Source organism: Hypanus sabinus, unplaced genomic scaffold (genome assembly GCF_030144855.1).
Source record: "Hypanus sabinus isolate sHypSab1 unplaced genomic scaffold, sHypSab1.hap1 scaffold_100, whole genome shotgun sequence".
Lineage (NCBI taxonomy): Eukaryota > Metazoa > Chordata > Chondrichthyes > Myliobatiformes > Dasyatidae > Hypanus > Hypanus sabinus.
Genome location: NW_026779051.1, coordinates 88,864 through 97,609, shown reverse-complemented (window position 1 = coordinate 97,609; position 8,746 = coordinate 88,864). Strand labels below are relative to the sequence as shown.

The following is an 8,746-nucleotide window of genomic DNA, read 5'->3' as shown; positions in this document are numbered from 1 at the left end:
GGGATCCCGGAGTAAAGCATCACTGGTCATTATGTTGCTGAAATGTTAAACAATATAACAGTTTGATTAGAATGACAGATCGTAAGGTTTTAATAAGGTGATATTAAGAGTGTAACCGGGGAAAGATCAGGAGTTATTTCGGAGTAACTCTACACAGGCTGAGCGTTAAGTCAGGGGCGGAGCTTATTCCGAGATAAATATTTATTCTTGACGTTCACGTTTGGGAAAGAACCTCCACGGCCAGTTACTGACCTTTATGCAGGCGTGGGATATTTTTCCCATGTTTTAATTTTACATGGAATCACAACAACTTGGATATATTGAAAAGGAACGTAATCCCAACTCTGTACCGATATGCGATCTCCCACCGTCACCTCGTACCAAAGTAAACAGTGCCACAGTGCCCAGTTTCCTTGTGCTACATTACCGCCATTGTACAGTAAGGTTTTAATCAGACTTTTCGACATTCCCTCAGAACCCCGATGTCAGCGTTGTGATCAGACCTTCCTCATTGGATCTTTAACAGGAACGGAATGTGCGATACCAACAGTAAGAAATATGACTTCTGCCTGCACTCCAATATCACAGGAAGATCGTAGATTCTAGTCCTGAAAGTATTAGGTGTTAATATTACCAACTGTTTCCACCGCGGCGTAAACAAATATTTGCGCGGCTGACGTGGGGTGACTGCGATGCTGCTCGCGACGGAGAGAAAAAAGAGAAGCTGAGAGATTGAATGCGCCCGCGCGCGTGTGTGTGTCTTTGTGTGTGCGTGCGTGTGTGTGTGTGTGTGTGTTTGTGTGTGCGTGTGTGTGTGTTTGTGTGTGTGTGTGTGTGTGTGTGTGTGTGTGTGTGTGTGTGTGTGTTTGTGTGTGTGTGTGTGTGCGCGCCTGCGTGTGTGTGTGTGTTTGTGTGTCTGTGAGAGAGAGAGAGAGGGAGAGAGTGAGAAAGAGAGAGAGAGGTGGGGGAGGCAGACTGAAAAGCTGGAACCTAGAATATTGTGGGGGAGAATATGAACAGATGTCTGTATGGCGAGACGAGGAAGGAGTGGAATGCAGGGGGGAGGGAAAAAGAAAGCGATTTAACATTTGACGGTAGGTTTGAAATTTTGCAGCACACTGTTATTCTTCCTGATGTTTGTTTGGATGGGAACATCTGAGATGTGAGCTCCGTTGACACCGCAATACATCGTCTTGCGACAATACATTACAAAAGGTGTGAATGCTTATTCTTCCTTTACGCTGCGTACGTTATCCACGAACCTCCTTAGGATTAAATCCGTTTATGTTCTCCGGTAAATTATATATAAATAATATTAATTGTTCTATCTTTAATTTACCTTTGCCAGGTTTGAAATACAATGCGCTACTGATAGAAAATCGAACGTTCATTATATTTACACATGGATGCCCATGACAATACACTTGAACACAAACTGTGTTTTGTTGAGTCTCAAGTTCATTTGAAGCACTGAAGCCCAAACAATGTTTCTGCCCAGGATTGAACTGAGGACCTTTCGCGTGTGAAGCGAACGTGATAACCAATACACCACAGAAACACAGCAAAGCGCTCAGTGCTTTGCGCTCTTGAGCAATGACCCGAGGCTATCCCTCCCCGCCCTGCTCTGAAGTACAGCAATAAGTACAAAGCATTGCCCAACGTTCCTTTCCGTTTTCTGTCACGTATTACACTTATGCGCCATATACAGAGATATGTATTAACAACTTCCTCTGGGGTGTTGGTTAAGGCGCGACATGTAACAGCTAACTGAACTATGTTGCATATGTGGGGCAAGGAATTAACACAACTTCGGTACTCTAGCCTCCAGCAGTCTCCACAGGGTGGCGCTCCGGCCCACGTGCTAAATTTAACAGTACCTTTCAGATTTCTCACCCTGTCCCTCTCGTCCGTTCTCATCACCTCAGATTACCAGTTAATTGAAGCCAGTGAGTGAACCATGTGCCGATACATTTATAAACAACAGGACGCGTTACAAGCCAGGGTTACTTGTGAGATGATGCCAGCTGTACAGTAACGAATCACGGCTAATCGTCCCACCGAGTCCACACTGACACCTTACACACCATCAGACTGATATTTCATTAATGATCACCGTCCAATCTGTTCCTTCGGATCGCAAACAGACCAAGACATTAACGGCCAATTAAACGACCTATTGTGCACGAAAATTATATTGGTAACCACAGCCTTCAGGAACGGAGCGGCAAGTCGATCAGCTCTGAGGTCGCGGTAGTGATCTCTCTCCTGCCGGAAGGACATCGGTAGAAGCAAGGGAGGTGCCGTATCTCTAACAGAGGCTTGGTGAACTCTGGACATGTGAGAATTATTTTGTAATTCGGTCCAGAACTAATGCAAGTTGCAGTTTCATGTTGAGAGAGAGGGAGGGAGAGAGAGAGTGAGAGAGAGAGAGAGAGAGAGAGAGAGAGAGAGAGAGAGAGAGAGAGAGAGAGAGAGAGAGAGAGAGAGAGAGAGAGAGAGAGAGAGAGAGAGAGAGAGAGAGAGAGAGAGAGAGAGAGAGAGAGAGAGAGAGAGAGAGAGAGAGAGAGAGAGAGAGAGAAAGAGTAGCATCCCAATACCTTTTGCGGCCATTGAAGCTACAATTAAAGTATCTTTTTTCGCGTGTGCCTAAAACAATTCCCCGAAGTAAGTAAATATTGAGTTTATTCGACTGCACAACGAACCAAGGTGAGGTGTAATTAGAGTGTTTCTGAAGCATGGTTTCAGGAAGAGTAAGGTTCGTTGCTTCGCCATTTGGTTTATTGAACTAAGAAGACAGGAACGTGGGGTACGCGTGATGCCTGGATTCAGCAAATAAACCATCTGTCCAGACACCTTCAACAACGGGAAGTGAGGCTACGCGTTTTGAACTAAAGAACCAAACAGGGAGATTATCTGTAGCCCCGCGGGTATCCTTATTGAATAAGGGAGGATCTCCTGCAACGCTGATAAACTCACACTCGGCTGCTTAGATCAAAATCAAAGGTGCATCGATTCGAAGTTAAACACAAATAATAAGCCGGGTGTCTCAGAAGCACAAAAACAAGTGTAACATTTCAGTGGAATGCTCAGCATGAGCGTCGTCAAGTCACCTTGGCGTTGAAAGCATTAAAAATCACAAGTGCTCTAGGTGAGGCTCGAACTCACAGCCTCGGCATTTCTCCGCCGTGTACTGTCATATAAGTACCCCGCGCTAACCGATGGCGCCACTGGAGCCCAGTGCTGCAAATGCGAATTTTTACATATGGAAAGAAAATTTAGAAGAAATTTACAGATATGGTAGCTCATAGAGCCTAAATATGTACAGCGCGTGAAAGCCGTTCGGCCCACAATGTTTTGCCATAACCAGCTAAAAAGCAAATCAAAGGCACACTAACTCTAATCCCTCCTTCCTACCATATCCATATCCCTCGATCTTTCTTACATCCAAGTGCATATCGAGTCAGCAAATGTGCACATCAAATACCACCTATAAATTTGCTGATAATGGAAACGTTGTTGGTCGAATCTGAAATGGAGACAAGAGGGCGAATAGGGGCAAAATATGTCAATGAGTGGTGTCGCAGCAGCAACATTGCAACGAACGTCAGAAAGACGAAAAAGATTATTGTGGACTTCAGGAAGCAGAGAGACACCAATCCTCATCGAGAGATCAGAAGTGGAGAGAGTAAGCAATTTCAAGTTCATGGTTGTTAAGATCTCTGAGGACTTAACCTGGTCCCAACAAATCGATGCGGTTATAAAGAAGGCCAAGCAGCGACTATACAGTACTTCATTAGGAGATTAACGAACAAACTAAAAGAAAACAAACAAACTTCTGGAGAGCATTCTGTCAGGCTGCATCACAGTCCGGTATGGGGGTGGGTGAGAGGCGTTGCTACTCTACCGGAAGGGGAGATGGGGAGAGAGGGAGCCTTATGATCATGCCGATGTAAGCAGAGAGCTATGGAAGGTGGAGAAAAAGTGAGCACTCGGTACTCAGTAGGCGAACTTTAAGTGCAGACTTCCCATTAGCGCAGGTGGCAGGTAACAATTTCAGTCAGATTCTCAAAGGAACAGAGCCATCCAACCATTCTCCGGCCAAATGTAGTGTCGAAACTCGGATGGCAGCCTTTGTTATTTTGAAAAAATGACGCTGGAGCTTTTCACTGGTTGGGAACTGAAGGGTCCTTGATGCTAATCTTCATCCTCTCTTGAATCTTTTGTTGTACGTGGTTAGGTGGTTAGGTGGTACGTGGTTAGGTGCGAGGAACAACAGCTTATTATCCGTTTGGTTTGCTTCCAACCTGATGGCATGAACATTGCCTTCTCAAACCTCTCCTTCACCATTTCCACCCCTTTGTCCCTCACACTTAATGTCTCCCTGTCCGCCATAGCCTCCCTATGATCCCACTCCCCTTACCCCATTTTTTTCTATCTTCCATAGCTTTCTGTTTCTTTCTGCAATCAAATTCCTAGCACTTTGCGTCATCCATCCACCTCCAAGTTTCACCTGTCATCTGGAGTTTCTCTTTCCCCTCTCATCAGCTTTCAAATCTACTCTTCGGATTTTTCCCCCCAGTCCTGCTGAAAGGCATCGGCCCGAAACGTCGAATGTATTCTTTTCTATAGATGCTGCCTGGCCTGAGAAGTTTCTCCAGAATTTGGACTAATCACACCCCACCACCCCCCCCCCGTTTTGTTAGGAATTCAGTTATATGGGGCAGTAATGTACAGCATACAAGACTGCGTGTACTGGTGCCTTTGACACAGCTAATCGCATTCAGCCGACTCAAGGAGTTGGGTAACTCTCCAGTTGAATTCTATGCACAGGGGAGAAAGTTAAAATATGGGTGTCTTAGGAATGCATTCCTGTGAATGACCGGGACACGCTGTTACATTATCACACTGGTCCGTGTTAAGGCTCAGGAGACAATAACATCATTATTATGGTCAACGATGATCAAATTCACGTGCACCCTTATACTCAGCAGTAGTATGAAAGTATCTCGAAAATGCGTGTAAGTCCCAAAATCTGCGCACTTCCTTAAGCAAGGACGCACATTGGATGACCCAGACGAGAAATTATGTCAAACACAAAATGGCTGCCTTGGCACTGGAAGCCCCGCGCATCCCAAAGGTCGTGAGCATATCACCAAATCCGCCGACACACACAGATCAACCCAAATCCTTATGAACTCCCAAATACACACACAGAAACGTGACGACTCCATATTCGCCGACAAACCCACAAATCTGCTATCCCCAAATACGAGCGCATTCCCATATACATGAACAAACCCGAAAATCACTGTGCATCCACGTGCACCCCGAGACCCTGTGCAACCTATTTTCGCTGACACGCCTAATTTCCGCGCAATACCCAATGCAGCACGCACGCTAAACCCGCTGACACCCCTAAATGCCCATGAGACTTTTCCGAGCAAGATACATTCGCAACAGTTGAGAAATTGGCATACTCGACGTTAATAATCCGCACTCAACACATTCGGGTGCTAATCTTGATCCGCCAACACACCCAAATAAATGTGTATCCCCAAATACGGGCGCACGGCCATATTTGAGACTAAATTTCGAGTGATGTCTAAGTTTCTTCCTAAAATCTCACCGGCGGTTCTTTTCTCGTATTCCCTTCAAACTTGCAGCAATTTCTAAAAGCACAGCGCAGTACCTTTAAATGTGAATTTAAAGAATTTTACAGTATTGATAAAGTATTAGGCCATTACTCAGTGAAGTAGCCCAGAGCTCCCGATTATCGGAATTTACTTTGGCAGAGGCTTTGCAGTGATAAATCAAAACTGCCCGCCATGAATCCAGAAAACCTGTCCACATCACCAAATCAGTGCGCACTCGAAACACGCCGACACACTATATATATGATAGATTATTCCAAGGCAGAATTCATGTCCAACATTTGAGAAAAGGGCTGTTTCGACATTTAACATTCGCACGCACCCCAAAATAGGATCGCAACTGTCGATAGGTCGACAAAAAACTCTCGGAATATACGGACATCACAACATCTAATTACGCCCCCGTAATTGACTACAAAACCCAAAATTTTCGCGTATACCCAAATCCTTGTGCATATTTGCCGCCTACCCCTAAATCTACGAACACCCGAAATCAGTGCTCATCCCCATATTTGAGGATTCAACTTTAAATCCGTGCGCATTCTCAAATCCAAGTTCACATCATAGCAGTGTGCACCACTTATTCTCAGACACTGCCCAATATCTGAGCGGCCCAATTCAGTGCGCACCCCAAAACCGCTATCTTCCTGACCTGCAGATTAGAATCCTTTCAAGAATTCAGAAAATGGATGCCTCAACATTAAAACCCGCACACAGCCCAAATTTCACTTGCACCTTCTGATCCGCCAACACGCCCAAGTCGTTATCTCACCCCATATCCGTGTTTACATGTACACAATCCCAAATCCATGTACAGCTCAAATATGTGCACCACCACCAGGTGCGCAGCCTAAAATTCATTCGAATATCATACCCACGGAGAAACCCACTTGTACATTAGATTATCCCAGAGGAAGTATCATTTAAAATACTTTATGTCAAATTTCAAATTACATTCATTAATCTCGTGATCTAAATGAAATGTCTTTGAGATTCGGCACACCTCCAAACCGCAGTCACCCCAAATACGTGAGAAATACATGCGCATCTCTAAATGCAAATACATCCCCACAACTTCAAAACCGTGGACACACACATTCGATTATCTCAAAAGAATAATTTCAGACATACTCAAGAAGACAAAATCTGTGTCCAACGAGCCCCCAAATGAATGTGGGGGTTTCAGCGTGTTTGGGCTGCGCAGGGATTTGGTGATGCGCACCAATTCGACGATGCACGTGGATTTGGTGATGTTCGCTGATTTGGGTTGCCTTTTAGATCATGGGACACATATAGATTTGGTGAGTTGCCGGATCAAAACTTGCGTGCCAATTATTAATGTCGAGGCTGCCATTTTCTCAATTGTTTTTATTGATTGTTACTCCGGGAAAATCTGATGTACAAGTGGCGGAGTCCGCGGATTTCGGGTTCGCGCTGAATTGGCGATTGCGCAATTTTATTTTTTGTCTTCGAATACGGGTTCTACACGGTCTTGTGGTTCATATGGATCTGGGCATGTGCATGGATTTAGGAGCGCTCTCTCGGTAAGGGTTGCAAGCTGATTTAGGGGAGTGTTCCGATATAAGGGTGCGCACTTTTTTAGGGATAGCAAATTTAGGGTACTTAGCGAATATGTCAGTCTCCACGTTTTTGTGAGATATCGATTTATCGATTTGGTGACTTACGTAGGGACTCTGGGATACGTGGTGGTTTTTACTGTTAAGTCAGCCGTTTTGTATTTGCAATGATTATTCGTCTGGGTCATCTATTATGCCTGTGGGGTGCTCTCGTCTTTGAGTATGTGCGCAGAGTTGGGGGTGAGGACGGATTTTAGTGACCCCAGTTCGGGGTGTAGACTTGAATATGGGGCTGCACACGGATTTGGGTTGACACGCAGATTTGGGTGTGTCGCCGATCTGCAGAAGGATTTTGGCGCACATACGGCTTTCTAACCTCGAGATAGTCATTTTCTGAATTGGTTGAAATGTTGCCTGTCTGGGATAATCCATTATGCATCTAGGGTGTCAGCGGGTTTGGTGATGTACACGATCTTCGATGCTCCTGGATTTGGGGGTGTCTTTGGATTTAGGGTCCTGACAAATCTCGCGGTTGTTTCATTGATAGGTTCTTTATTAATCAATACACTTTCAGTTTTCTACTCTGCTCTTGCTGTGTCTTTTAAGTTGGAGGTTGTTACTTTGTGAAATATTTGAAATTATTTCTCCTCTCTGATAACCTAATTTGAAAGAGGGAGGTGTTGACAGGTTCGGAGTGCGCACCCATTTGGGTGTGCATACGGATTTGGGAGTGCACGTGGATTTTTGGATGTCGCAGAAATTGGATATAATGCCAAAATTCAAATTGTTTCTTTTACAGATACTCGGATACACATTGGACTTTAACGTCGTATTGTTCTTGTTGCTTTTAATGTGAAATAAGCTCACTTGTGAAATGTTTGTAATGATTCTTGCTCTAGGATAAATAATTGTACATGTAGGGCGGATTCGGATTTGGGGGTTCTCAGAGATTATAACAAATGCGCGGCGAGTTTGGCTGCACACGGATTTGGGTGGCGGTGGATTGGCAGGCGTGACGAATCACAAGGTTGTTTCACTTATCGATACTTTAATAATAGAACTTGGAACTTTGTTCTAGATTTTGGAACGTGCAGCTGTCTTGTGAACTGTTTGACCTGACTCGGGATTTCGGATAATCCAGCGTGCATGTCGGTTTGTCGTCAGGATTGGGGTGCATATCGATTTAGAGATGAGATCTCATTTGGTCATGCGCACAGATTTATGGTTGAATACGGATTTGGAAATGTGCGCAGATTTAGGAGTCTGTTGTCTAATGTGGAGGTGCACAGGTCACATCCAGATTTGTCTGTGTCAACCGATCTGGAGTTGCAGATGCATTTCGGGATGCGTGCTGATTTTAATGACGAAACAGTCATTTTCTGATCGATTTGAAATGATTCCTGTTCTGACATAATCTATTAAGCATGTTGGGGAGCCAGCGTGTATGGAGTGAGCACTGATTTTTAGGATTACACAGATTTAGGGCGGTGTCGGCAAATATGCCCTCACACACCAGTC

The 8,746-nt window shown here is 44.7% G+C and overlaps 1 non-coding gene across 1 annotated transcript; it reads right to left on the bottom strand.

Moving 5' to 3' along the window:
* Positions 1-1,485: 1,485 nt before the first annotated feature.
* Positions 1,486-1,558, bottom strand: trnav-cac (transfer RNA valine (anticodon CAC)). The gene has a single exon. It is a non-coding gene; the product is annotated as a tRNA-Val (tRNA).
* Positions 1,559-8,746: the final 7,188 nt, after the last annotated feature.